We start from the raw sequence: 25,954 nt of genomic DNA, 5'->3' as shown, positions 1-25,954 counted from the left end.
CATGAATTTTTCAGTGCTTTAAGCGTAGTAACAATTGCACGTTGTGTAAGTATTGTATTACCAGATTTGTATTCCCTATGCTTGTCATTCTTCTACATTGGCTTTCTCCCCATGCCCCATCCCCCCCCAGCAGCATTTTTGCAGAAGGCTGCTGTTACTTCCAGGGAAATGCCAAAAACCTTTGTCAAATTGGAGACCTGTTCCCTGTGAAAGCACTTTGCCTGGTATTAAGAAATGGAAATTTGGTTAATTCTTTTATTCAGAGTCCTATCACAGCTGAGATCTTGCCTGTGGTTAATGGCTGGCAAAACAGTCTATAATTACCTCAGGCATCTCTTTCTGATACTATCCCAGTCATCCAGAGCATCCCACTTTTTTTCTAGCTATATTAAAAAAAAAAATTCAGAAAATGTTTCTGGCATTTGAAATTCTTGTATAACTTATTTGGACTTTTAGACTTTAAAATATTTTAAACCTAATTGCTGGTCATATGTGGAGGGATTATAAAAGCATAGCTTATTTAGTCTAGCTGGTAGCTTGGGAGGTAAATACCACAAGGAGGGAGGAAACCTGTTGAAGTCCAAGGAGAGTATTGGCACAAGATAAATGGTTATGACTGTGTTCTGAATTAATTGAAGTCAGACATTAAAAGGCTCCAAACCATCTGAGGAGGGAAGTTGTGAAACAGACATCCAAACAGGATAATGTAGACAAAGAATGTTTTTAAGATGGTTCTTGATAATGTTGTGGAGAGTTTTAAGTCAGAGTTTCTGGAGCTGGTAAGGGAAGTTTGTGGCAGAGGGCTACATGGAAACTTGGGATTGCATTTGCTCTTTGCATATGTTGTAGTTGTCCCATGTTTAAGTGCTTCTGTTGGTTGTCCTGTGAGACCAGGAAGAATTATCCCTTTAGATATGTTGTAATTGCATCTTCTGAAGTTTCTCTTTGTTCTGCTTCACTAAAGGCTGGCTACAGGAAAAGGCTGGATGAGGAGCAGGGTGTGCTGCAGGTTCTCATGGCATCAAACCATCTCATAGATGCGCCCTGCTCACCCTGTTCTTTCCTTTAGACTCAGCAACAGGTACTGCTGAGGTGGAAATTTCCCCAAAAGCTCGGCCTAGTGGGATTGGTGGGCTTTTCCTGTTCCTTTTCTAGTGTCAGGTGTGCTGCACTCTCCTTAGAAGTTTTATCTTACAGATCTCCTACTTTCAAAATGTCCAGAGTTTGCTGAAACCTTACAGTTTTCTCTTGCTCTTTTCCTGTGACACACTGTTTTTATGTATGTAGTGAGATACTGCTGTATCTCATTTCAGGCTGCTTGTTTTAAGGTCTTTCTTGGCCTGTGAAACTTTTAAATCCAGAGACGTGTTGAAAATCTGCTATTTACAGCACAGCATCCTGGCCCCGTTCTCCTTCTGACTTTTAATCCATCTTCACTTTAATTGAAACCCTTAAATAGTGCTGAAACTGAAATACAAGCCAGGAATTTTAGCCGCGTCCCATAGTTTAGGACTAATATGTGTGGTGCTCAAGCAGAGGCATTTCCAGCATCAGCAGATCCTGCTTTTTAGGAGAATAATGTGCTTTCTGTCTGCATCTCATTCACAAAGTCTTGGATTATTTTCTATGACTTTTAGCCTTAAGAGAATTGCTGCATCTTTAACGTGCTTATGTGAGATAAAGAAGCATAATGCTTCAGTAATGAGGAAAACCTAGCTTTTTCCTCTATTCATTATTAAGTCCAACAAGTTGCCAGCTCTTGCCTGAAGGTTCAATTTGCAGGGAAGCTTGTGTTATAATAGAAGAAAATCTTTCCACCATCTGAATGCACAAGTGGATGCTTCTTCAGTCATTCAGGTTTTGTTGTCCTAGTTTCATACCTGAGATGAATCTGAGATCACAAGGAGGTTTTTGTGGTTGTGAGCAACCAGGAGCCATCATTTGTGCAGCACCTTCTGGAGAGGTGCCCTTCCTCATGCAGACCATGCTGGAAAACAGAAGATGAGAATAAGGGTTGGTGTCACCTTCTCTGCTTACAGGCATAGTGCTGGAGTAAATGTGGTTGACAGATTAGGAGAGCAGAAGAAAATGCATAGCTGTTTCCTGTCTAATGGATATTTGGAAGACAGTTTTTGATTCTTTTCAAAGCCTTTTTTTCCTCAATCTTCAGTGCGTCCATGTGTATTGTCATGAGTCAGTTCATGCTCTGGAGCACTCTGCTGGTTAGGGAAGTGGTCCAGGAGATTGCTGGGGTGAGAGATGTCCCTCTCTGTCAGGTCACACAGCTTGTAGCTCCACTCTGAAGATCTTGGAAGATTTCTCACATTCTCCTGTGCAGAGGTTGCTTTCATCTTATTGCTTCTTGTCTTAAAGGATCATTTTCCAGTCAGTTAAAAATAATTTTACTTTTCTGCTAAAATTCTTAAACCTGTTCTTGAATTATCGTGCTAAGTTGTGTGATTTTCCTCTGATTTATTTTTTTTTTAAGTCTAATGCATAATATATATAAAGGCTGAGTGACTGTTCTTAAGAACAAAAAGTTTTATAATCTGTTCAAATTTATCTTGGCCTATAGTCTGTCAAAAATTGAATTTTCAGAATACATAATTCTGAAATTAACTGAAGCATAAACTTGAAGAATTATGTAATTTTTTTTTCTTAGTTTGTGGCTTTGATATGGGCCTTGTTGTATCCATAATCATATCCCTGTTGTATTCTGATACAGACCAGGATGCCACTGGCTGCCTTGGCCACCCGGGCACACGCTGGATCATGTTCAGGCACTGTTGACCAACACTTCCAGGTCTTTCTTTTCCAGGTAGCTTTCTAGCTGGTCTTTCCCCTGCTGCCTGGGGCTCTTGTGACCCAATGACAAGACCTGGCATTTGGCATTGTTGAACCTCACAGTTGTCCTTGATCCACTGATCCAGCCTGTCCAGATCAACAGTCCCACCTGGCTTGGTCTCTGCAGGTTTGGGTTCTCTTGATCCCCTGGATCGTTGCTAAAGATGTTAAACAGGACTGGCCTCAGCACTGATCCCTGGGGGGGCACCACTAGCAGCCAGTTGCTGGTTGGGTGTAACTTCATTCACCACCAGTCTCTGGGCCCAGCCATACAGCCAGGTTTCTACCCAGCCAGTTTTTGGGCTGCTGCCCATTACTCCAATAGAATGCTGTGGGAAATTCTCAAAGTCTCCACTAAAGTCCAGGTAGACAACTTCTACAGCCTTTCCCTCATCTTACACTGAGCTTAAAAGGAGTTCTTTATGGGATGCTTACTGAAACACTGACCATGTAAAACCAAAATGTTTTAGAGGTACTCACTAAAAATAATAACTAATCTCAATACAGATTTTAATCTTGAAAGCCTTCCTGGACTCTCCATGGCGCACGTGGCCAAAGCAGACCTTCCTGGGAACATGCATGTCCAGGAGGTGGCACTGCATTTTTGACAGCAGTGGTGGTGTACATGAACAGAAGGCAGCTCATCAGACCATTTCCTCCAGAAGGAGGAGGGCGAGGAGGCTGCAGCCTTCCGACTGAAGGCTGCTTTCTAACAGTGGCTTTTATCAAGTAGTGTAGGTGGCTTTGGTTTTTGATCTGAGAACCCCACTGCATGTGAACTCCTCCAGTGAGCTGTGCGGGTGGCAGAGAGGTCACGGGTGCTTTGTATCAGGAAGGTGCTTCCTTCTTTTAAATCCATTTAAAAGAATTGTGCAAGATAATAGGAGTGGGGAGATGACTTCTTTCTCTTCCTGTTACCATGGTAATAAGTTTAATGAGCAGACCTGAACCGGGTAAGCCTACCCAACCCTGTCTGCATTGCCATTTAATATGAACTGTAAAATAAGCTGGTAGAATGTGACTCCTTTGCTCACAGAGTGTGTGGGTGTACCAGCGTGGCAGACACTTACATCCATTGTGGCCCCAGACTGGAAACTCCCTTCTCCCCCCAGCTTCTGGCAGCATCATCTTTTGCTCTGTGTTTTCAGAAGGATCAGAGATGTGTGGGATTCAACTGCTAAAGTAAGGCAGCAAGAATAGCTTGTTTCAGCTATCAACAGTAGTATCTAATGGCTTCTGTTCCACTAGCAGCCCTATCTTCTGCCCCAAACGTGTGTCACCCTCTTCCCAAAGGTGGTCCAGTTCACAGAATGCACCAACCAAAGTACTTTATCTTTCTTTTAGTATGGCAGCAGAACTAAACTAGAAAGGCATAGGAAGGCTTTTCTGAGTTACCTGCTGCTTCTATGGCTGGCCTTAATTGCTTTCTCATTTAAATATTGCAAAGCAGTGATCAAGAGCTAATATCAAACATAGAATGTTGCCTTTTGCTCTTAAGAAGGCTTTCTAATTGAAAGTAGAGATGAATAATTAGAACACAGAAATGTATTTTAAAATAATTTAGGACTACCAGTAATGCAGTACAAAATATGTTTTTCTTGTCTAGTGTCCTCTGTGCTGTATATCAAAATTCTGATTGAATTAAAAATAATTGTAGAGGGTTATTACATAACAACAAAGGAAAAATTAAATTAAGATATGAAAGAGAGGGTAATGGGTATGTTCAGAGTTGGTGGAGCAGAGGAAATGCAGATTCCTAATGATCCTTGTACATTATGTTTGGTTTTATTGTTGTTGGGTTTTGTTGTGTTTTACGGGTGCCTGCTATACAACTGTTTGCATATTTGGTGTCCTTGCAGAGGGATGACACCTTGAATCTGGTTATGTGGGTGCCAGGAATTAAGCTAGCCAAATGCTCCATCGTTCAGGGATTTGCCTCCAGTTTGTTGGGTACACAGTTGACAGTGGTACTAGCTGTAGCTTTTTAAAAAGCATATTTGCTTATTAGGACTGCTTTTAGCTGCCATGCCAGTCAAGCTCTTTAAGCTGCACATCACTTACTACTTACATCCTTTAGGAAAAAAAAAGAGCTAAAAGCTCGTAGATGCTCCGTGATCACAAGCATATGATAAAAATACATCCATGAAAGTAGTAGGGGACAGAGCTAATGCTGGAGAATGTGAATATGGCCAGATGGAGAGAGCTTTTTGGAACATCACAAAGCTTTGTGTGCATCTCTGCCACCCTGGGTCCCTTTCATCTCCCTTGCACCCCGATGTCTGTCGGTATTGTACAAGCTCCTCAAATGCTGGGCTTGCTTTAAACACTGTAAAACTGATGCCTCCTGCTTGCTTCCTGTTTGAGAGATTCATATTCAGTTAAAAAGCAGATTTACAATACCTCAAGGTGGGTTTTTTTTCCTCTTCATTTTGAAATTCTTTAGCTTTTGTCTAATGTATTTGTGTTTAAGGAACATGAGTTAGGACTCCACACATACTATGTGTCAGGAAAAGGGAAACCACATGCCAGGAGAGCAGGACATCCCTTGTCCAGTCTGGCCATTTCCAGTTCCAAAGGATGCTGAGGTGCTCCACCATGAAGGACATGTCCTGATTCTTGCTGTGTCTTGAGCTGTCCCTCTGTAAAAGGAGGATTCTTCTCTTTGAGAGTGTTATTTTAAGGCTTAATTAATGCTATATGGTCCAATGTAATATGTTTAATATATTTTTTCCCTGTTTGTTTTAGAAGTTACTATTTAAGTACAAAAAAGCCCAGAACGCGTCAATTCATCACTGCTAAAAATAGAATCAATGTCTAATTAGGGCAGAGTTTATCCCTGTGGATTTTCATGAGCTGTCTTTAATTTCCCGTTTGGCTGCTGGGAATTACTTTATTTGATGGTTTTGTTGTGCAAGGCGTCCATAAAGTGCTGTTACTTCATGACACAGTGCACATTACTTTCTATCCAGAGGATCTACAAATCCTACATAAAGACTGATGATACAATTCCTTATGTAGTGTATTTATAAAGATTATCTTAATGCCAGAGTTGGGCTGACATGACAATCCTTTGTAATTCCATATCTTCTGAGTTCCCAATAGATGTATCCTATATATTTTTAAAACTCCTGTGTGTAATACTCATCCATATAATTGCGGTTCTCAGAGCTCAGGACCATATATGCTTGTCTAATAAAAGGGGTAATGTTTTCTTTCATTGTTTTTTCTTTATAATTTTGTTTCTTGTAATCCCTGAGTTAGTCAGTGTTTTGTGAGTCTGTCAAACTCTTAATGATCTTTTTTGTTTAACCAAACATTTCCAGTATAATGTAATATTGATTGCATTTTCTGTAATTATTCCTAATTATTCAAGCTCTCTCTAACAGAGCCTGAATGTGAGGAGTTGGTTTAGCAAAAATTAAATATGCTGATAAAGATTAATATGCATGTGTAACAGCCTGCTCAGAGCATTCATACTAGCATTACTAGTAGTACAGTTTTTAAAAGGCATGAAAAAGAGTAAAAAAGGAAATAAAATGTTACTAATGGGAAATCTTTATATAAATGATAGTTCAAGGCTGAGAAAAATTAGCAGCTTCACTTTTGTGTATTTGAAAAAATAAAGCTGTGCTACAGCTACAGTAGAATAAGTGAAGAATAATCAAAAGTTTTGTGATAAAATTTTGACTTTATCAAACTTGGGTTCTTGCTCCATATAGATATAGCATAAAGGAGTTGGCGTTTTTTACAGGATTTTTGGGGGGAGATGAAGAGGCAGTGTACACAGTGTCTTTCTCACATGATAATCATACATCTTGGCAGCTCTTTAAGGTTTTACATTTGCTAATAGCTGAGACCATAACCATCACCAAATCATTTATCATTTATGTTACCAAGGCCTTCCAGGCTTCAGGGAAGAACAGATTTATTCTTCAAGTAAAAAACTTGTGGGAGCATTAATGCCTACCATATGGTAAACATACTTGTTAAACTGGATTTCAGCCATGATCCCATTATTGTGCATCAGCCTTACTTCGTGAACATGCATTGGAAACATGGATAATTGAGTATGTCTGTACTCTAGAGAAGTGCATGGTAAATCTCATGGGGACTCCAGGGCAATATGTTATCCTGTGTCACCTTGATAAGTGTTTGGGAGCATGGGAGTCTGCTGAACACTGAATTGTTGGTGTCCCCTGTCTTCTTGCTCCTGTGTTTGTATTGCATGTTGTCTAGTAATACTGGCTTGGTGTGTAGATCAACAGTGAACTTTTATGTCAGATGACATGATTGTGTAGAGGTGGAAAGACTGCATGCAAACGTCAGCCAGTATCCTTTAGAAAATGTAATTTGATAGTGTAATTTTGAGTTGTTAAAAGAAAAAAAAAGCGCAAAACAAAACAACAACAAAACTCCCAAACAAACCCACCAAAAAAAACAACACCCACACCTGAAATCCACCTGTATTCTTATGTAGTAAAAGACACTGTTCCTGTCTGCAGGAAAAATAAACACAAGTTCCAGTATATGCTTTTATCAGTAACCTGGTAGGGCTCTGAAGTTTTGTGCATCACATCTATAGTAGTGACTCTTCCCAGGACCCTGATAATCACAGGGAATTGAAAGGGTGAGCCAGCAGGCATGGTGGCTAGACAAGTTCTGTCCCATTAGGGAGGCAGTAACAGGGCCTCCTTATGAACCGGTTCACTGACAGCCCTCTTGGGGTTTCATTCCACCCAGGAGGACTGTCTAGACATTCATTTATTCTGGCAGACACAAGAGTATCAGCATGGTTGATGAGTGAATTGAGCTCTGCTAATGTTAATCACAGTTTGTCTTTCTCATAGACTGATGAGTAAATGTACTTGGCTTTGTAAATTTGTATTTGCCTCAAAGGCCTGTTTGCCAGCGTTCAGCTTTTGCCAGTGAGTTTCTGCTATCTGTATAGACAGGCCAGTGGTACCAACAGCTATTGCCCTTGCTGTTGGCACATTTTCCCCTTTTCATCCATATTTTTGCAAATACTTGAAATTGTTGTCAAAAAAATTAAAATTGCAGGCAGGGCTTGTTTCACCCCTCTTTATTAAAGGTATCTGGCCCAGTTTGTTATAAGACCTGTTTTAATCTATTTGTAGGTTTGCTGAGCTTCAGTCATATGAGATGTGTGTGAAAGGCTTTATAGTGAAAATCATTTGCTCAGACTGCTGTGCAAAGTAACAGGATGTTAAACGTCAAAACCCAAACAAACAACCTCCTCCCACCAAACCAGCCAGTTTTTCGTAAACTTTCTACACTTTGCCAGCACTGTTGAGTCAGCGTTGCAGGCAGTTGATGCTGGATGGTGCTGTGTGTTCTGTGTGTCTGGAGGCTGATGCCACCAGGCTGGTCCAGTGCCTGTGGGCAGCTGTGTGTTCCCCCTGCTCCCAGGCTGCGGCTGCCAGTGCAGGCAGCAGGAAAGGCGTGTGTGTGTCAGGGGAGAGAGGAGATGTGCATCTGTGTTGCTGTTAAACAGTGGGCTTCGTTTGTTTTTTCTTCCTGACCAAAAGTTTATTGTAGCTCTCAACCAAACAGCACACAAAGCCTTTTTTAATATGTATAAATACTTACATTTTGCTGTTGTGCTCCTATATAGAGAGCAGCCACTTACGTGAATGCTATGGGCTGCAACCAAAGCATTTATGAAGAGCAGTTAAGAAAGCAGACTAAGAATTGGTCTTTGTTGTACTTTACTCAGGGTTTTGATACTTTCCTATGTAGTCTTTCAAGCAACATAAAACTTAAAAAACTGCTGAAGACAGCAGTTCATGCAGAGTGCTCCCTTCATGTGACATTTTCCTTGGTGTCCGAATCTGACTGTGCTGTTACAGCCAATTCAAAAGCCTAGGAAAGGCAGTCTTCCTGAAACCCAAAGAAGAACAGTATGGGAGATTAGGGTTGACACTCTTATCGTGTGGAGACTTGTTTAGTAGTGCAGTATTTGGGAGAGGTGCCATGGACTAGTGACTTGTGGATGAGGCTAAAGAACTGAGAATACCTCGACTTTAATCCTAGCTTTTCCACTGTGTGGGCAGGTTACTAAATCCTTTTGAGACTATGTCTTCATCTTTAAATAGGAATAATAGCTACCCTCTGGCGGCATTGTGAGGATGTATGTATTTATGCAGCACTGCAGGTAAGCTGATAACTGCTTATGCTTTGCATTCAGCATCAATCCAGTTGTAGTCTAACCTGAGAGATACCGTCTTCTTTTGGTATCAATCATTATGGTTGTAACTTTGAAAGCCAGCTTCTTTAATAAAATCCAAATACTGAAATCATGACACTTTGCTCTTTTTTCTTTAGTCTGTATGTTTTTTCCTGCTTTTGCATTCTAGAAGTTATATGCTCTTGTTGTTGGCAGGTGCCTGCCCAGTTACGGTTCTGTAGCTGCCAATGTCACAGTGGCAATTATAGTAACTTAGCTTTAAATAAGCTTCTTGCATATGGCCATCTGTGTGTGGCTGTATTACCTGTTGTCCAGAGAGTGGTGAATAATCAGGGATAAGGCTTAAGAGAAGCCACAGGCTGGAGAGGAAGCAGAAAGGGAGCAGGCCGAGGTCTGTAGCAGGTGACTGGGTTTCCCAGCTCCCCGAGTTTCTATTTTCCTGCCTGTGTCTGTGAGCTGGGGTGGGAACAGGGCAGCCAGCAGCTACAGTGGGCTGCTTAAACAGGTGCCTGATTTTTCTGTTGTTGTTGTTGTTTTCCTTCTTTTTCAAGGACTTACAGAATCCTATTCCAAACAGTTTTGGGCATATCCTGAACAGCTTAGCTTGCCTAAGTGCGAAGGGGGAGAAAAATCTTTTTCTCCGCAGCCTTTTGAATGCATCGGCTCAAGGGTTATAAGGAGGCCACTCCCTTCTGCCCGGAGCTGGCCATTGGGGACAGCAGGGCCATCCTTGAGAGCAGCATCTCACAATGATCGCCTATGTGCACTGCCTGCCCGCCGAGCCCATGGTCGGGTGCCTCGGCAGGAGCAAGTGGCAGCCCAGCTGCAGCCATGAGGAGGAGGAGGAGGAGGAGGAACTCATCCCGCCGTATTCCAGCAAAATGGGCAACGCTCACACCAAGCTGCCTGGGCGCCTCAAGAAAAAGTTTCTGAGCAAAGACGACAACTCCCTTTGGCCAAGTAAGATCGGTTCCTGTTCCTTAGCTATTTTGGTAATTTAGTATTGTGTTGTCATTACTGAGGAAATAAATAAACAAATAAAACAAACATAAACAAGGAAAGTACTCTTATTTCTCTTTTAGAGGATGAAGGCGTTGGGAACAATTTTCTTAGAGAAATGATGCATTTCTCCATCAGGACAGTGTATATAAATATCGTATCTGATGGGGCTGCTGAGTTGATACAGGATGGTACTGTTTGTGCATGTGATATGTCTGTGTTTGAGACGTCTTGAGCACTCGCTTTCAGTCCAATAATGCTCCTTTTCAGCAAAATGATTGTTTTAGATGAGTGGAGCTGTTGACGTAGCGCTCTAATTGAAAGCCATAGGAACAATCAGTGGATGAAAAGGCCAGGAAAAATAAGAAAAAGGTCTAACAGACTCAAAAGGTGCTTAATGCATTTGATGAGTACTTATTTAAAAAGACAGTCTGCTTTTGAATAACCTTTGATCTAAGGTTATTTTCCCCCTGAACGTGAGAAGAAAGAATTCCTGAATTGTGATGACTCCCCTTTTTTAATCTGAATAGTTTCAAGTTTCACTGGCAAATACAGATGGGAAATAAGGAGAGAAGAGGACAGACAATGGTAATGTTCAGCTGTTTTGTTTTTAGCCTTAATGCTTGCCTTCCCTTCTTTTCCGGCCACCTAAGCAAAGGCACCCAGCTGTTTGTGGAATGGTTGCTCAGAAAAGTCTATTTAAGGGTGGTGGGAGAGAAATTTCAGAAGACAAAGAAAGCTTTTCCTGCAAAAGCCAGCTGGCTGGCTATCTTGTACCAGGTCTTTTGGGGGAAAAAATTTAAAAAAAGGGAAAAAAAGGTACATATTTACAACTGTATTGATTTTTCTTTTCCTCATTAGTCTCACACTGACTAGCTGACAATGGCTCGTTATTACCAGGAATTGAAAAATCCCCATCTTGCCACATGATGCTAACACTGATTAGCAAAACCACCTGTATTTTGTATTCTGAATTACCATATTCTCCATTCATTACTAAGCAAGCTTCATTTGATGTCCCCTCCTGTAGGAGGAGTGTGATTTACTACATGGTTAATTCAGGCCTTTTTCAAGAGGAAGTAATTTTTTTATACTGCATAGAAAAAAAAATCCACATCTTCTGCTGAATTTCTGTATTTTTGATCACAGGATCAATTCTGGTTCATTCAGAGGCAGAATGAAAATTCTTCCTTTATGTAAAACTTCATTGTCACTGTCAGACCTAGGGAAGCCCTGAAGAGGTTAGGGACTAGGAAGCAGCTTCCAGGGATGCTCCTAGGGAGGAGGATATGACCCTTCTCGCTCCAGACAGCTTGGGGTGTGTGTATGTGGATTTGTCACTGTTGCTGGATGACAGGTTAGTTCTTTCCTGCAAAGTTGTGACCCTTACTTTCAGAGCTGGTTCTCGTGGTGCCCTCGGAGGTGTTTGTCAGAGCATTGTGAGCAACTGCTCTGTTTGAATCTGCTTCTCCTGAGTGTGGAAATGGGATTGAGGAGTAAGGTACTCAGAAATCCCTGCTCCATCTCTGCAGCCTGCCTCCTTTTTCTCTTTGTGCTGTCCACAGGGAAAGCCCTCCCTTCTCTCTAAAACACACCTGAATTGAAGTCGTAAAACTTTCCAGAAGATAATTGAAAATTGTGTGCATGTGTGTATTTTCATTGATTTACAGTGCAACAATAAGCAATATTAATATAAGCAATTGAATTATTTGACTTGTGGTCTAACAGAGTTATTTAATGCAGTTTTGGGTCCTTAGCAAAGAACTTTCACATATTTCAGACCAAGTTTGTTTTTGAATTGAGTTTCACTAATATCTGGTATGACCCCAGACATTTTATTTGTTCTTTCTGAATTCCAAATCATCGGAGTTCCAATGATTTTTTTAATTGAAACAGTGAATGACAAGAATCAGTCACCCTGCTTTCTGGCCTGACTTTTCCCAGGAGAAACTCTAGTGCTTCAGTGGTGGTGTGTCACCACAGTACAAGTGTGTACATGTGGGACACCAGCTCTGCCTCACTGGCTCCTTTTTTGCTCATTCCCGGTCCATAGAAACAAAAGAATAGCAGAGTAATTAAGCCATCAGTTAGAAGTGTTGTGAGTGGAAAAGGTACTATTTCTCTTTGACACAGCGGGAGACTCTGTCACTTTAAACTCTGTTAATGTTTATTTTAAGGAACAAAAGTGTTTAAGAGTGGAAGTGCTTTCTGGGACCAGGTCAAGTGATAACTGCAGAGCACAGCAGGGGATTATTGGCTGGGCTTTATCTCTGTTGATAAAGGCCTCCCTTTGGGGTCCTTTTCCAGCATCATGAGAACTGCACTTGGAGAGGTTTCACAGTGCTGATACACTCCACAGAAATGCTCCCAATGGTGTTAGGGTTGCTTGAAAACATAATACAGTCAAATTATTTGAACTTCCTCATGGGCTAGAGAGACATACTCATTGAGGGGATCTCAGTAGTTTGCAGCAGTAGTCCTGGGACTCCTGCTACCAGATAATCAATAATCAAAATACCTGTGGTGTGATGTAGGAGCCATAATAATCAGGTTACCATTTTAGGGTTTGAGGATTTTTTTAAGCTGTAGCAATTATTCTGATAAAACTGGTAAATTAGTCATATTGTGAAGTGAAAGTTCTGCATTACCAGCTCAGCCTTGCTCCAGCATCTGTGATGCTGTTCTTCTGCTGTTCTTTGCTGCCAGATTGAATGCAAATAGACAACGTAGGATTAAAATGGGCTGGGGTGCAGCAGTACATCCTTTAGCAGCCTCTCTGCCTGCCAGAAAAGCAGTATTACAGTGGTGTCAGGGCTGTCACCATCACATGTTCATTCACAATTATAGACAAACTCCAGTGGAGCTGAGTGTTTGGTAATTGGTTTTCCTGCAGCAAAGTTAAACTGAGATACTCCACTGACCAGCTTTGGCAGAAATGTCAGGGGCTTGGTTTACTTCGGTTTAAATGCCTGCTGAATTGAAACATGAGACACTGCTGGCAGGGACTGCTGCTGGGGGAGGCTGTCACCTCCTCCTGGTTAGAGCATCACCTGCCTCTTGTAATTTCCATTGCCACTTGATATTTTATCAAACTTGCAAACTTTAAAGGTGTGGTATGCTCTTGCCAGCTTTTGTGATGATAAAGTTTTGATAAGGATTTTGCGAGTTTCTTCTTTCTTTTATAGATGCAGGAGCAAGCCAGTGGCAATATCAGATTACCTACAACGTTTGTTAAACAGTAGCTTCAGTTATTAAGATTTTTTTTCTCAATGTTTTGTTGCCTGCTGTCTTATGAAGGAATGCTTTCTTCTTCTTTATTCATATGTGTAAAGCTGAGACCTGTCTGTGTGATCTGTATTTTGTGAAAAACATAAAATTTGAAATAGTAACTAAATCTATTTATAAATTAATAGGGTGTTGTGAACCAACTTGGGTATTTTATTGCTATATTATAGCACTGTCTGCTATGGCTTTTTTCCAGGTTTCTTTTCCAATAGCTATGAGATTTAAGTTTCCCAATATAAGGATGTTATGCTAAAAAACAAAGATGCCAGAATCCTTGCAAACTGGGAGGATTCATTATTTGCTTTCTCATTTAGCAGTGTGAAACAAAAGCTGAATTGCTTTCCATCTCTGCAAATTGTGGGCTGTGCAGAGCACTGAGCAAGCCTTTGTGGCCTTTCGTGCCCTAAGTGACACAAGGACTCAGTCTATGTGGTGAATGGCTGGGACAGCTACTTACAGAGCCTGGTGCAAGGGACTGGCCACCCTCATTGCCACTTTTATCTGCTGTGTTCAGCTCATACCATAACAGCTGACAGATTGGATTGCACCAGATAAAACTGGGAACTGATTTGTTTTGAAAAGGAAAACTAAATTGGATATAATTTCTATTGCATGTCTAAAAAAGGGCAGAGTTCCCTTCTCCCTTCCCCCTTTTCTCTATGTGTTTTTAATGTCTTGTCTTATGGCTGAGATTTTTGACGGTTTTGTTAATTTGGATAAAACAAGCCATGGTAATGTTGCAAAGCAGGGGAACTTCTACATTTGGACAAAATTACTTCAGGTCTTGGAATAAATAACAGCTTTTCTGGTGTGTGTTTCTGTACGTGCATTTCCTACTCACTTTGCTGCGCATTCTCTGCATGTTCCATAGCAAACAAGCCTCCCTGCCTGTCCTTTTCTCCTCCCCATGGATGGGCCATGGAGGTCCAGCACTTGGTCTCCTATGCCTTTTCATGCATTAAATGCAAGAGTGATATGGATGGATGGGATGAAGAAGAACTTGGAATATGATGGGTCAAAAGATGTTAATGTTGGGTTCTTGTGAAACACTTAAGTGAATCACTAACATGAATATGAAGGTCTTCCTGAGTTTCCTTGCTGAAAGAAAACACTTGGCTAGCCCGACTGCTCTGTGTTAGGTGTGAACCTGAGCTTGCTGTCACGAGGAGGTGCAGGTGGTGGACATTTCATTCCTCCCTGCCTGTGAGCAGACAAGAAGCCATGTGTTTGTCTCAGGAGCACAAGGAAGAGGTGGTGAGGTTTTGGTATGGAGCTCATGAACACCACTCAAGTGCATCTGGAGGAGTGTGAAAAAACAGAGTTCAGAGACATCTTTTGTGTAGTGTTTTTTGCGATTGGGGCAAGGGAGCATCTGCTGTAGTTAAGGAGGTAGAGCAGTATAAGTGCAAATCCACATGTGAAACAAGATTGGAAACCCTGTGGCTGAGGATAGTGATTAATGGTACACTGGGTAGGTTCTTCAGTGTTTAATTTGATGAAAGCTTCTGAGGCTTATGGATGCTGTGTACAGTGTGAAGTCAAAAAATGGTTTTGAGTGCTGTCAGAAAATCAGATCAGATTATAGTGGAAACATGGTAAGGAGAATGTGAAACTCCACAGAAAGGGCACCCTTTAAAGGAAATGGTTATTAAAACTGTGATAGATTACAACAGATTTTTAGCCCTCTGTTGGTTCCCTGCCCTAATCCAGTGATCCATCACAAATGCCTGTGCTTGATTTTCAAGATTTTCAGATCTCTGCTTGGACACAGTTGTAGATAAGCTCTGCTTTTTTTGCTCATCCAGAGCCACATTCTCCATCCTATGGGCTGTGATACTTAAAAAGTGCTCATTCTCTAAAAGCATCACTTTTGTCCTCCACTCCCAGTTGCTTGTGCAGACATCTCGGAGGTAAACTTGCACTTTGCTGGCATTGGAGCTGGTAGCATATAAATCTGGTTTATTCATACCTTGTAGTGTTAATAAAAAAAGACACATTTAAAATAATCCCAAATGCCAATAGGCTTAGTGACATTTAGGCATGAGTGATGCTGTCAGTCCATCCGCAAACAAAAGCGCTACGTCTTAATTTGTCTAATTACGCTCTAACATGCAGGCCAGCTGCTGCTGTGAACAAAAGCAGTTGATCACACCATTTTATTAATTGCATATTAATTGCCACATTCATGTTAACCATATGGGAGACAGTGGAGTAGAGTGAAGGCTACTTAGTGATGGAAAAGAGAAAATGAACTGGCAGTGTGGTGTCTGCAGAGGACGAATTTTAGAATGATGGGGTGCCTGGAGCTCATTGATGCGATATGATTTTTACAATAAATCTGGGGTTTTCTTCACCCATCTAAATTACTGTATTTAAAAGTGAGAGGGATTTGAGTGGAAAGGATTACATCTTCCATGGTGACTGCATATTTGATAAAATACTACTGTGCAAGTTGGTATTGAATTTGTTTGGTAATTTGCAGAAGGCAGCCCTGCTGGCATGTGGCCATCTGCCTTTGTCTGCCTGCTGTGCCGATGGATGCACCTGCGCTGCTCGGAATCACTTCTTATAGGAGCAAGGCTGGAAGATCCAAGAGGAGTACAAAACTTGCTGGGTTTTATATTTTATGCAATTTTTGCTCCAACTATGTAGTCTTTTTAGATAATGGTAGTAAAGTCTTGGATAGAACTGGATTTCTTAGAGTGAAAAATAAAAACCCTGACATAGGTGGATTAACTGGTGTAAAATAACCTGCAGCAAAAAGCAAACAGTAGTGGCCTGGCCCACTGCATGTATCTGGCATCAGATTACCTACTAGGATATTTAATGATATTTAATTTATCTTCTTGAAAGTGAGATTTGAGAAAAATACCTTCAACTTCTTTTATTTTCTCTTTTTGCTGTGTGGAGGCAGCAGTCACTCTCAGCAGATGTGCAGCAGTTCTGTTGTGCAGCAGGTGCAGGCTGCAGTAGACATGGAGTGATTTCTGTCCTGTCACCCCCCAGACTGACATTATCACGGTCTGCAGAGCATCTCCTTCAGCAGGGCTGTGGGGTGGCTGTCTCCTGCCTCCCGCAGGAGGGTATGAGCAGTAGGGACAAATTACATGATACATGCAAAGAAAGCTTACCAGGCTGAGACCTAAAAAAGACCTCAGGGTCTACCTTGAGTTTATTTTCTCTGCCTTCCCCTTCATTTCTCTATAGAAAGGAGAGCAAAGATACATGTTACAATTTGTAAGCCCAAAGGGCAGCAGGTTTGGTAGGAGGAAGGCCCAAGGGCAGCTCTTTGCTTTCTTAGAAAAGAAGTAATGAGTTAAGGGCATATCAAATAGAAATATGTCTACTGTGAAAGGAAGTGCAGGACTGCACCTGGAATCTACTGTGATGTAGAGAACTCAGTCTTGTCAGTCAATTAAATATTTTTGCTTGTTTTTTCTAAAATGAATATTTCAATGTTAAAAGCTTAATCCCACCTCATTGCCAACAGATGGCATTTTGCTTGCATTTCTTATATCTCTCAGAAGAGCTAGGATTGAGAGAAAGTGGCTAGTTAAAAAGAAAGAGAGAGGGTCAGAGCCTTTGTTTTAATTAACGTATTGTTCCAAAAAACCTCCCTCAGAAACATTTTTCAAACTGTATTGGAAGGCACAAAAGGAGACACAAAGAGTCATGCAGTTAGGAAATTGCTAATAAGCAGTTGAGAAGTAGATTGGATCTGATCTATTCTAGAACATGCAATGCAAACCAAACAATAAATGGTGACCTTCTTACGCCTAAGCAGAAATTGGGGCAGAGGGGTTGTTGTGTTTTGTTGGTTTTTTTTTTTTGGTTTTTTTTTTTTTTTTAATAAGAAGAAAGCTTTAGGTGGCTCATTGCAATTATGTCTCAATTGGTGCTGTAATACAGGACAATGTGGAGTCTGGATTATAGAGATAAAGCATGATTGGAAAGGCACAGCTTGAAATTTGGATTGCAAGCAGTGCCTGCCCTGACAGCAGTTACAGAAACAGTGCCTGACGTGTGAGCTGACCAGTTTTGACTTGGAGTCATTGGAAGAGAAAAAATGTGAAACCCCACGATGCCACCTCTCCAGTCCCAGCATAAGGGTACTTAATCAGCCTCCCCATGTCTTCTCTACTCGGGCAGGCAGGTTGGGGCCTGACAATTACTAATTTAAAGGCAGAATTCCCCAATGCACTGCTTGTGGCTGTTAGGCTGCAGCTGCTGGCATTTGCTTGGAAACTTATCTCGGTGTACTGAGGACTGACTGGATCACCAGTGAAGCCTGAACTGCCCAGCTGAGCATGAACTGGTGTAGCTGGAGAAGATACAAAAAACTTGTGAATGCTGTGGTTGAAAGACAAGTTACCTGTCTGTGATGGCTTTTCCATGGCAATGCTCAGCTGGCTGCTCTGTGCAGGGTCAGTGGGCATGTGCTGCTCATCCCAAAGGTCTCATCCCATCTGACTGGATTTGAGCCACAATGACTGTGGGGTAACTTTTCCTCCTCTGGTTTAGTACTGGTTATTTGTTCATTGTCTTTCATGTGTTTTGACGAGGAATTTAAGAAGAGTGACGTTTCCCACACAAGGGTTGCAGAGCACATTTGTCATTGCCCCAAGGCATCAACCAGAGTTTATAAAATCATTTCTGTGGTTTTTTGTGATGTGTTCCTGGAAGGGCTAATTAAACTTGGAGCTGGGTAGCATCTCCAGAGCAGGTATGGCACACCTCCTAACTGAATGATCCCTCATAGTTGTTCTCAGTGTCTTTTAACCAACCTGGCCTTCCTTCTGCTTGTCAGACATTTGCCACAAACACAGTGCTATGGCTAGACTGGGAACAGTGGGCTGCTGTCTGGGGGGAGCAAGCAGGTCCCCAAGCAGATGCTGGTGGCAATGTTAGGGTAAATAATTAATAACATCAAAGGAAAAGACACTCCTTTATGTCCAGTAGCTGGAGGTGAGCAGTTTTTTTCCTGGGTGTGATGCTAACCTGTTCTGGATAGGTTTAATTAATCCAAAGAGAAGAAAGATGCTAATTGCCCTGATTTAAAAAGGAGTATTTTCAAAGCCTTATAAGAATGCAGTGTTTTAATGTATTTGTTCCTGGAGCCAGGTGTATGCTCTGTACAGAATATTAGACATTGTGGATGTGTCAGGTACTTCTAATGGCTGCAGTTTCAAGTATGTTCTTCAAGCCAGCTATGGTTGAAAAAGATATAAATTGAGTTTTTGTGTGCATCAGCTTAGACAATTCCTTGCGTGATGGCCAAGCATGTTAGGTGTGGTGCTTTGGTCTAACTGAGGAGAATTGGGATAGAAGTTTTTTAATGCTGCATCAAAGCATCCTAAATGGATGCTTTGACATCTCCAAAGGCAAGACTACTTGTGTCATTATCCATCAGGATGGGAAAAAGGAAGAGCCTTTTCATGCACATTGCATACCAATTTTGAGAAAATACTGCTCTAATTTTATTAACTGGTTTTCCTGAAGGTTTATTCACATTGGCCATCATCTCCTACCTCCTGTATGTTTAAATGGAATCTTCTGCCCCAGGGGTCAGCCCTGCCGTGGAGCTGGTGTAAAATTTCACACCTGATTCTTCCAGACTTCTAATACCATGCTTCTTCTCTTTTCTGACTAATAATGAGAAATGCTCTCCTGTTTCAATTATGTAATAGCACATATGTCAGTAATTAAGAGTCTTCTGAACCTATCTGTATGCCAAGGTTGAATTTGGAATGTTGTGCAGTGTCAAAATGCAGCTGCTGGGATACACAGTAGTTTTATCAATTATCTTGAGGTGGCAGGGTTGTTTGCTTAGTAGTAGTTAACTACTGATATTTCTTTGCCTTGTTCTTAACTGTTGTCTTAACAGCTACTGAAAGGTTTCAGAAATGAAACTTACTCAGCTTATTTTCTGTGGGGGAAAACACTTGGTATTTCTACACAGAAAATTATTTTTAGGGTCTGCATAGTTGTCTCTGTATTTATTTGTGTATTTTCTCCAGTTAAGTGTTGGAAATCTGATTCGTAGCGCACCTTCTGTTAGTGGGATGATATATTCAGAAGCTCTTCCAAAAATGAATTGGCAGTTTTAGTTTAAGTGCTGCTCTGAATTGTGGATGCATGCTTGCATTTCAGTTGTCTTCAAGTGATAGTTCACCACTGGGAGCAAGTTACTCTGAAGACATGATGTCAGGTTACACTGCCTGTGGTCTGTTCAGAGCTGGAGTGGTAGTGATGGTTCTATAGCTGCCCGCTTTTGAAGGTTTTCACATACAATAGTGAAAGTACTCAGAGAAATAATTTAAAAACTAGCCTCAGCTGTCTCAAGTTTTATATTTACTTTTCTTCAACTTCTACTTCAGCTCTTCCAACAAAATGCAAATTTTTCTGCGGTTGATGTTTTGTGCTTAGTGGGGAAACCAAAAATCCTAAAAGAGATATTTTCGCAATTAAGAATGGTATCTTTCATTTTAAATAGTGTATGTTAAACCCCTCGCTGTGTTACAGCTTTTCTGTTCCGTTGGTTTTATGAAGCACACGAGGATTAACACAGCAAGGAATAACTAGTTTTTCTAAAACAAGAAAAAATGTAGGTATCTGCAGTGGGGATCCTGAAGGAAATACAAGGGATCTACTCCTTTTCTGTCTGGCAGGAAATGGAGGCAGAAACTGAAGACTGAAAGTGGGAGGGGAGAGAATCTGTATTTTTTAATATTTTATATTTAAATCTGCATTTTGATTAAGAAGATTGTGATTCCTGTTGTTTGCCTATTGCCCACACGTACTTATTTATAGAAACCATTGCCACAGCACTAAAATGCACAATAGACAATGTGCTCAGTAGAGCTCTCTGGAGATGCTTGGTGGCAAGGCACCTTTATCACTTTAGCATCACTTAGACTGTTAGATGCATTTTGCTAGCTACCCAAAGAAGCACAACTGTTATTCAGCTGATCCACCATGGCATGTTGTGAGGTTTGGGCCTCTAGATTGTGTATGAGTAATAACAGATCTCTGAAACTTTTAGTCAAACTAGTGCTAATAAAATTATAGGTTGGTATTCACATTATAAATGTGGAAAGTTCAAACAATTAACAGTATCAGTCCTTTCATTTGGTTTTATTGAGGACTTCTGATATGAAGATGCTGACCGCACAAATATAATCTTTAAAATAGTTTTCAAAATCTGTTGGTATTTGATCATGTCTGAGATCCATATGCCCATGGCCAGCCAGAGACATTCTCTGGAGATTGTGTGGTACAGATGTTGGTGCAGTTGTTTCCCTAGAGGTTGCTGAATCCTGCAGTAATATGATTGTTATGTCACTGTTACAGGAATTCAACACCTTAATTTAGTTTGGAGACTTATTTCAGGGCAGATTGTGTCTTTAATTGGAACATATCCAGGTTTTTAGATTTTGTCAGAAATCTTAGGGCTTTAGGAGCAATAGCAAATGTCCATTTATTATTTGTGAGCCTTTGCTTTTACTCATCATTTTAGTATTGTGTTGTGCAGATAACATTTTTCAGGTAAACTTTTTGAAAGTTTCTAATGAACAAAACTTTTTTTCAAGTTGCTGTGGAAGGCAGTAAATGGATGCTTGATTTTGGCATGAGCAGTTGTATGATTCTATGCAGGTTGGTATTTTCCAAGGAGCTTATCTTTTTTCATTTATAGGCTGTAAAAGTTCTTCATAAACTAGAGAATGTACTTGTCTAATTTTAAGAGAGTGTACTTCCAAGCTTAAATGAGACCCACCCAGAATTTATTGCGAGTCAGCAGAAAGACAAAAAAGAAGAATTTGTAACCCCTTATACCAGGATAATCCGTATATAAATAACAGTATGCCAGAGAGTAGCGTTGGGCAGGGAGGCCAAGATAGGCTACAAAAATTCTTTCTATGACCTTTAAATAAGTGAAATGAGTAGGGAGCATGTCCCCTTCAGGACACCCATAAGGAAAATGCAGACTGAGATTAGTTGAAGATGTCTGTTGCATATTAGTGTGGATGCCAAGGAGCACAGCTGCCAAAGATGGAATTACAGGGAGATTGTTTGGGACAGAAGTTCAGAGATGGAATGGTTTCAGTCTGATTTTGTTGGTTTTGCTCTTCCTACAAGATGATTCTAATGAGAAGACTTGCAAACTTGTTTGCCTCTTATTTTTTCCATCACTAATTCAGAAGAGAAGGATTTTCTCTGTTGTGCATTATTAAGGCAAGTAAGAGTCAAGATTTTGTGGACTAATTTACTTGCCTCGGCCAGTTTTGATCAGTTCTTTAGGATAAGCTATAGCACAGGAGCATTCAGGTGGATTTGGAATTTAAATTGAGAATATTTCCTGGTGACATCCTAAGAGAGTGTTATTCCCTAGGGAATGAGAAAAGTTCTCCCCTGGGAGCTGAAGTTGCTTTAACTGGGGTTCAGAAACAGCCAAAGGAAAAAGGATTGTGCCCTGCAATTCAAAATAAAACAAAATTGCACATTCACAAAACGTTTTCTGTTCTCTTGACTGCCATTACTGTGTGGGGAGATGCTCTAACCAAAAGAAACTGCTGCTTTGTCTGCTGGCAGCCCTGCCCAAATGCTGCCTTTTCTCTCTGCCGATGTGTTTGCATGATAGAGGATCCTGTGGAAAGATGTTTTGCATTGTTAAAGGAATGAATTAGCTTTATTGTGCTGTGACCTAAATAGGATCATCAGATCAATCAGTCTGCTGCTTTTCTGTCCTCTCTGGCTTAGGTTGTGTTGCTTCTCCTTCTCATCTTGCTCCCTCTTCCCTCTGCCCCCGCCGGGCAGCCCCTTTCCCAGAGCCTGGAGGCATAATCCTTTATGATCCTGCATAAAGGAGGGCACAGCCGGGTACCCCCTTTTCAAGCAATACCTGCCCTGTAATAGCCTGCACTGACTCAGCCCTGACTCCCCTGCCCTGCACTGGGGCTTGGCTCCTTCTTGGTGGGTTGTTATGGTGTCTTTAGGATAAAATGCATTTTCTTCTTTGTTCCCTCTCCCCTGTGCATTCTCCTCCTCCTCTTCCTCCTGATCCCAGGTTTAATGGATTGTCATTTCTCAGTAGCCGGGGCAGTATCGCACTTCCCCAGGGCTGGGGTTGCCCTGAAAGAGGCCATTGTGAGCCAGGGGAGCTGCAGACGGGAGGGCAGCTGAGTGCGGTGCCGCCGGGACGGCCTTTGTGGAGGGAGGGAGCACTTTTGTTCTGCTCAGAGATGCCGGGAGAGGGCCAGCCGGGATGGGATCTCAGCGAGGGAGATACCCGTTCTGACGTAAATTATTGGCTCCTCTCCTCTACAAGGAGTCCATTTAGGCACCAGCAGATGGTTGACAGCATGGGTGAAGGTGGCCAGAGCAGGTACAAAGCTTGGGCGTGAGTTTTGAAAATAATTGAGGTGTTTGGCCTTTCTGACATTTCTTCATGATGTAAGTCTCACCTAGAAGTAAAAGTGCAACTTTTGAAGCTGGGTGGTCTTGGTCTGAGGCAGGCAGGAGCCTTGTGGCCTGCAGGAAGGGGTTTAATAGCCCTCCCCAGTTTGAGTCTTGCCCTGCGGATGCCTGGGTGCTCTGTGCAGGCTGGGGAGGGGGTGCGTGGGGGTCACTTCCATAGCTGCATCCTTCTGGACACCACAGCTGCTCCGAGTGGGTGGGTGGGGGTGGCAGGGAGCAATCCCGAGCATGTCCTACACATACACATTCCTGCAGACGTGCTGGAAACAACTGCCCTTCCAACAGCTTCTTCCCTGCGAGCTGCTGTAGGATGGCACAGTGGAAACTTATTGAGAGTAACTAAGTGACGTGTCTGTAAAAGCAAAGGCATCGATTTAATTGTTTTGAGTACATCTGCTTGCCAGCATTTCCACTTTCCCTTTTGTGCATTGAACAGAGACTCACTGGAAGAGCTCTCACAATGTAGTTAGTTCCCGGCTCAATTGGGCGGTTTTACTTTTTCTTTCCTCTTAAAATGTCATAAATGCTACAAAGTTGTTTAATGGAGGATTTTTTCCATTGTCTAGATGAAGTTGCTAAGGCATGCAACTTGAAGTTTAGGTTTTGAAAATGATGGTATATTTTAGTAGTTTGATGCATCATTCCTTTAACAAACTTGATGGTTCAATATGGTGTGTTGGGCTTACCTCTTCTTCATGAAAATAAAGTGATAACATTTGTTTTCATTTGTGGGAGGGAGCTAGAAAGCATTGCTTTAGCTATTTTTCTGTTTTGGAGGGTTTTTTTAACTTAAATATTTCCTAAATTTTGTACTTGATATATGCATGGACTGGTGATCAGGAAGAGAAGGCTGATTCTCACTGATTCCAGTGTCCTTGTGGACAGCTGCCCCTGGGGCTGCTGCTGGGCAGCTGCTCTGGCTCTGGTTAGGAACGACCCAAGAAAACGACACTTTTCAACATTTGCCTTTTTATAAAGCTTCAGCTTTTTCAGTGGATTTTGTGCATTGGTGCTAAGGTTCAGGGCACTGGGTTGTGAATGGGGGCTAGACACAAGAGCCCCTCTCCCCCAGGGGCTGGCTGGAAATATTTCCGTGGAAGCTGAATATTTCCAGATTGTTTCACAGGCGCTGATGTTTTATCCTGCTATGAATGTGGAGGGGTGGCTGTCCCAGATGGCTGTCGTGGAGCAGGTCAGCTGGAAAGCCCCTCTAAAGAGGGGATAGAGCAGGGAGGGGAGTGAAGGAATGGCTACAGCCTTTCAGGCATGCCATATGCAAGCAGCCACTCTCCTTTATTTCTCTCCTGTGTGTATGTGGCCTCTACTAGAAAATTAGAATCAGTTTAGCCACTCAGGGATTAGAAACTATTATAGTTGAACTAAAAAAGGGTTTTGCTAATGAGTTCATTACACAGTTGTGATTTTGAGGATGCTGTTTGACACTGCAGCTTGTACCTCTCAGTTTCTTTGCCCCAGTCCCCAGACTTTTTAGGAAGATTCTTCTGAGCCAAACTTTGTGACCAATTCCATCCAGAATGAAGTGGAAATTAGCATTTACTGAACGTCTTCTCCATGTTTTCTGTATTCCTTGTGATATTCCTGATTCCTTTCTATTTCTGTGTGATCCTTGTGTGGCTGTGAGTTGTGATCCCTGCTTCTAAGGATGTGTTCACTCAGGTGGTGGGTTATTATTAACTTGTCTAAGGTGGAGTAGTGTGTCACAGAGCAAGGTCTCCCCAGTCTGCTACTCATCTCTGAGTCATTTGCATGTGAAGAACTGATATCACAGTGAGCACACCTACTGCTCATGCTGGATTTATCTAGCTTTAACAAGCTTTTAAATTTTATTCTATCAAGTTAATTTTAGGTGACGGTTTTTTGTTCTTGTTGTTTGGTGGAGATATTTGTGAGTTTGCTGGCTTGGCAATGTTTGAGGCTGAAGTCCTTTATCTGTTTGCGTAGTGGCTACAATATAAATTTTCTCAAACTGCCCCATCTTTTCCTTCTTGTCTCAGTGTAGGGAGGCTAAATGCAGAGGAGCGCAGACATTTAATGCTTTAAGTTCTCAGAGAATTGCTGTTAGATTACACTTTCTTGAGACAGGAAAAGCGTTTACAAAAAGCTGGGTTGAGACAAGGTGATGAATTTTATGGAAGTCAGTGGGTTTGTCTCAGGTGGAGAAGAGGTTTTGTTTGTTGTTGGACTAGTGCAGACTCTCAGAGGTGCAGAGGTGCCTTTGAGGTAGTCCCTCATGATAGCCATTTCTGATGTTTGACCTCTTTAACAGCATGACCTGAGGGTAGGTGGAAGCAAGGTCGGGGCGGGGAGGGGGATGAAAGGCAGACATCAGTTTAGGTGTTGTTTGTGCTGGGTTTGAACGTCTGCCTGGTGCTGAGATCAGGGGTAGAGGACAGTGGTCAAGTGCCTGTTCTCAGGCAGGAGAAATGCTCCAGGGTAGGCTGAGGATCCAGTAACAAAAAGCACACTGCACTTGGCTCACATTGTAGCCCGGAGTGAAATGAAAAGGATTCCAAGCCGCCCGAAGTACCCAGGGTCAATGTTGATTCACAGTGGCTTGACCATGAAAATGTAACAGTCTTGCTTCCCAGAGCTTGCAAGACTCTTCAGATTCCATAAAGACATTTGGAAGAGACTGTCTCACTTCCAGCAGCCCAGACCCCATCATTTTATAGCTTGAACCTGCCTCCTTTCCTTGTGCTCCCCTTCCTATGTGCTAATGAAGAGGCACTTCCTACATCCTGAAAAAGATCCACAGTGGAAAAGGAGTAGCCATCTCCTTGGTTTGCTTTCAGATTGCAATGTCGCTGGAGTTAGAAATGTAGTCAGTCTAAACTCATTTCCAGTGTGTGTCCAGCAAGCACACATTTTATGGTTTGTGGATGTGTAGGTAATGGCAAATGTCTGACAGGGATATTACTGTGTATTTAATTCAAAACCAGCACTAAATAGTTTCCTTGTTATCAGAGTTCAATGCCAGAATCTTTTTTTTTTTTGTGCAAGATACTTGATGGAAATCAATGCAAAAAGCAGAGGTACCTTCCTTGCCATTGCTGCCATGTCACCATGGTCTCCTGTCCCTTTGGCAGAGCTGAGCCAGTCGAAATCCTCTTGGAGCAGCAGCTGCTG

The 25,954-nt window shown here is 41.8% G+C and overlaps 1 protein-coding gene across 6 annotated transcripts in view; it reads left to right on the top strand.

Annotated features, from left to right (window-relative positions):
- NHSL1 (NHS like 1) overlaps positions 1-25,954 on the top strand; it is a gene marked incomplete at its 5' end in the record, with an annotated part of 177,927 nt that overhangs the window by 94,957 nt on the left and 57,016 nt on the right. The gene's annotated exons all lie outside the window — the stretch shown is intronic.

Source organism: Zosterops lateralis (assembly GCF_965231275.1).
Source record: "Zosterops lateralis genome assembly, chromosome: 3".
Classification (NCBI taxonomy): Eukaryota; Metazoa; Chordata; class Aves; order Passeriformes; family Zosteropidae; genus Zosterops; species Zosterops lateralis.
Note: the sequence above shows the minus strand (reverse complement) of the source record. Positions and strands in the feature narration are given on the sequence as shown.